Here is a 4,651-nt window from a genome sequence, read left to right as displayed (position 1 = left end):
CAGCTGTCTCTCCCACGGCTTCCTGTACCTAAGCTTTCCCCCACCCTTCTGTAATGGTGTCTCTCCTCTTTTTGCGAAACCTTGCTGACATTCCAGGAGTTCAGTGGGGCGGGGTTAACAGCCAGGGCCCCTGAGGCCAGAGGAGCTCCTTCTGCCTCCTCCAACTACTGGTCCCCCTCCTGCCCCCTAGAGCTGGGAGAAACCTGTTTGGAGGACCTCAGAGGATGGGGCAGCCTTGGAGCGAGGGTTTATGTCTGGGAGGTGGAGAGTGTGGGATGGCCATAACCAGTTGGAAAAAGATTTGAGATGGGGTTGAAAATGAGTAACTAACTACACAGGGGTCTAGGGATACCCCCAACTTCCTAGGGGAGAACCTGGGAGAGTTGGGGAAGTTCTCAGTGGGGAGCAGACTGGGGAAGAGAGCAATAGAAAGAGCATTGACTAAAGATCTAGAAACCTGGCTTCCAGTCCTGGCTTTACCGGTGAGAAGGAATGGGTGACATGACCTCTCTAACCTCCTGATACCTCATCAGTAAAATGGGGAGAACACACCTACTTCACAGGGTTGTTGTGAGGATCAAATGAGGTAATGGACGAGAAAGTGTTCCATGACGCGCACCCAGCAAGGCAGATGCCTGAGTTGTTGTTATTGGTAAGATGGTGCTCCAATTGATGAAGTTTGGGCTGGTGCATTCTATTCATTTGGTGTCAGAACCCCAAGGTCCGCAGGGAATTTTAAGCAGGGGCTGGATGCTGGCACACCCCTACAGATGGTACCTGACTGGAAGGGAAGCTGGGACCAAACCTACCCACAGCGCCTGGGCCTAGCCCAGTGCCTGGCACTTAGTGTGTACTCAGTAAATGCTTGTGCAGTGAATCAATAAATGGTGTTTTGGAGGAGACATGGGCAGAAATGAGCAAGGGCGACGGCACCGTGATGTCTCAGTGGGAGAAATAAGAGGCAGATTAGCATAAGGGAAAGAGCCCAATTTTTTAAAATCAGAATGACCCAGGTTCAAAGGTTTGGTTTCTTCCTCTGTAAATGGGGATAATAACAGCCCCTGAAGGTGGCTCTGAGGGTTAAATGAGATCAGATGTGTGAAGTGGCTGACCTTTCACAGGCACCCAATGAATGGTAACGGCGATGATTACTACTTTCAAGATGGGAGGGTGCTTTCCTTCCTCGTAGGAGAGACTAGTCAGAGGCTTCCAGCCCTTCACCTCCTGTGAGGCAACGTGGCCTCATTCCTCTTCCCCACCCTCTCTAGGGTCTGGAAAAGTCTCCCTTTCCCTGTGGTTTGCCTGGTGGCCCCCTTGGGAGCAGACCATTTAGGCTTTACCTTAGAGAAAGGCTTGTGGTTTGGGGACTCTGTTCCCAGGCCACTGAAGAGGCCACCCACAATGGAATAACCAAAAGTTTCAAGGAGGGTTGAATTGGCAGAGGGGGGCCCCCTGGCAGAGGGGGTGATGGGAAACTACTCCCATGCCAACCAGCAGGGGGTGACCCCGAAGTCCCTTCCCAGGCTGCTTTCGAGGGCTATCAGCTCTACTAGTGCATTTGAGAGCAGGCTAACACCCGGATCTGACTAACCCAGCTTCCCTTCCTGACTTCCCCATTTCCTCAGTGGTACCTTCCTCCCCATCATCCAGCCCTAACCCCACCCTAGCCCCTCAGCCACCACACTGAGCTGTTCATCTAATCCTATAACTGTTTCCTCCCAGTGTCTTTTCTGTCCATTGCCTACCATGCCTCATCCTACCCTCACCCCAGTCTGCTAAAGTCTTATCACCTCACACCTGGGCTACTGCAATAGCTTTCTAAGGGATTTCCCCAGCCCCTCCAATCCAGCCTACACCCTCTGCTCAGAAACTTCAGCCTCCTTATTTCCTGTAGGATCAAGCCCAAACTTAGTATTTTCGCATTGTTGTCCTTTCGAAAGTGTCTGGCCCTGTTTTGGTAGATTCGGGAGATTTGCCCCTGCGTCCTTCCACACCTCCCAGGCTGGACTGTTCAGCAGCCCCCAAAAAGGCTTCATTCAGTTCCGCCTGCTGGTCCTTGTCCACACTTTCCTCCTTACCTGAGAGGCCCTGACTCATCTCTGCCTTTCTAGACCTGCCTGCCCTGAAGACTGGTTTAGGCTCTTCTTCCTTCTCTTTCCTCCTCCTCTTCTCCTTTTTTCCCTTCTCCTCTGGAGCCCCTCCTAACCGCCAGCCCTGAGGGGTCTCTCTCCTCTGACCTCCTTTAGCTGGGATTATCTGTACCTCTCCTGCCAGCAAACCAGTGTTGGTGCTGGCCTTTCCTGGCTGTCACTTCCAGGGAAGGGGGGCAGGAAAGAGGGTGCTGGTGGTGGATGCCCTTCAGAGAACAACAGGAGGATGACTCATGGCTGTTTCTGCCCCTCTGGGAGGCTTCCCTACAGATGGGTGACCGGACACCAGAAAAGTCCCCTCTTACAGGCTGACAGAGGAGAAAAATTCCCTTGCTTTACTGGAATACAATTTCTTCCCCTTTTCCCACGTACCCTACTCATTTCATCCCATGAAGAGGGTGTTGGAGGAGAGAAGGATCTGGGAGCTTTCACAACCCTGACTTTACACCTCACAGAGAATGCAAGAGAACCCAGCAACCTATCAGACTCCGAAAGTGTCATCTAGAGGGGAATTGGGGGACTGTGCTAGACAAAAAACAAAAACAAAACAAACAAAACCCAAACCAAACCGGTTGCTGTGGAGTCGATTCCAACTCTTGGTGACTCCGTGTGTGTCAGAGGAGAACTGAGCTCTATAGGGTTTACAGTGGGTGATATTTTCAGAAGCAGATTGCCAGGCTTTTCTTCTGGAGCACTGTTGGGTGGGTTCAAACTGCCAACCTTTTGGTTAGTGGTTGAGTGCAAACCATCCAGGGACCTTATGCTAGTCCAATCCTCTCATTTCACAGAGGAGTCTTGGAGAGAGGTCGGATGGGAATTTGAACTGAACCATTGACCCCAATTCCAGCGCTTCTGTAGGAAAGGTCTAGCCTTTCCAGGGACGATGCTGACCCCTGACACTTGGGGGTTGCCCCCTCAGTGGCACCCAGAATACCCCTTTCAAACTACCCCAATGGCCTTGCCAACTCGGCTGAGAAAACAGGGCTCCTGTCAAAGGCTCAGCCTCCTTTCCCTGCCTCCATTTTCCCAGGACAATGAGAGTGTCTCAAATCTGCAGCCACAGCAGCTGCCATAGCTTCTGGTGAGGAGGTGCCCTCACCCTACTTCCTAATTCCAAGAAGAGGGGTTGAGGTGGGGTGGGGCTTAGAAGAGGAGGTTACTTCATCCCCAGCCAGTCCTGCAGGCTCTGGGGCTGGGGCAGGAAAGGGGATGGGAGAGGCGGGAAAGGGTGAGCCAGCGTGGCGGGAGGTCCTTGGTGAGTTAAGGGGCCTGTGGGACCCTGGAACCCAGAGGGGGCTTCTCAAGCACTACGTTCGGGGTGGGAAGGTGAAAGAGGGAGCAAGAAAAGGAGAGAACTCTGGGGGAACTTGACAACTTGATCTCTAGTTAAACAAACACACAGCCCTGCCCAGTGATGTCAGCATCGCTGAAAACAGTCAAGTGCTCTATTGCCATAGGTGTGTATCCGCGAGCCCTGCCTCCCGTCAAACAGTGTCAGCCCCTCACCCCTCCCCAGGCTCCTCCCACTGGAGCGGGGATAAAGAGCAGGTGCCATGTGACAATATTGAGGAACAAAAAGGTGACCCTACTGCCCTCCCCCACTGTAGAGGAAATCAGGGGTGGGACCTGAAGAGCTGGAGCGACTTTGAGGAGGGCTGTGGCTTCCAGGATGCAGCCGGGAGGGGAGGGGAGAGCAGAGGCTAGGAGAGATGGGGGCATGGACAATCCCAAAGGCTTGGCAGGGACGTGGGGTCCAGTCTAGGGCCAGAGGGTCTAGGGATCTTGCAGAGCTGAGGACTAGGGTGGAAGGGATGGAGCTGAGGGGAAATATATCCCGTGCGAAGGGCACACGGTAGAGTAGGATTGCTGGACGTCTCATCAGCAGCCTAATTGCCCCAGAATGTGCCCATGCAAAAGAAAGCCCATTGCTACCTCCTCCCAATCATTTTCTGACTCCGGTCTGCAGTCATAGTCATCATGTGGGCGGAGATGGGTTTGAGCATGGTGCCTGAGCTAAGGGATGGAAAGGCTTGGAACAGTGCCTGGCCATGGAAAGCATGCAATAAATTCCACCTGTGTTATATATTGGAGTCCCTGGGTGGTAGAAACAGTTAACATGCTTGGCTAATAACTGCAAGGCTGGAAGTTTGAGTCCACCCAGAGGCACCCAGAAAGAAACACCTGGCAATCTACTTCACAAAATCAGCCATCAAAAACCCTGTGGAGCACAGTTCTACTCTGACACACCTGGGGATGCCATGAGTTGGAACTGATTTTTTGTTCTTCTTTTTTGCTTGTTGTATTATTATTAGTCTTACTCTGGAGGATTCTCTTCTTGTACTGTACCCCTTTTCCATGTGCCCCATGCCTCCCCTGCCCCATGCTCTTGCTCCTCCAAAGTTTGCCAGGCCTGGTGAGAAGAGAAGCAGGAAATATTTCTTAGAGGACGGCAGGACATCCGAGGAGCAGGAAGGGGAGGACTCCACTGTTGGGTCTGGAGG

The sequence above is a fragment of the Loxodonta africana genome, chromosome 20 (assembly GCF_030014295.1).
Source record: "Loxodonta africana isolate mLoxAfr1 chromosome 20, mLoxAfr1.hap2, whole genome shotgun sequence".
Lineage (NCBI taxonomy): Eukaryota > Metazoa > Chordata > Mammalia > Proboscidea > Elephantidae > Loxodonta > Loxodonta africana.
The sequence above is the reverse complement of the archived record's forward strand: the minus strand, read 5'-3'. Positions refer to the sequence as shown.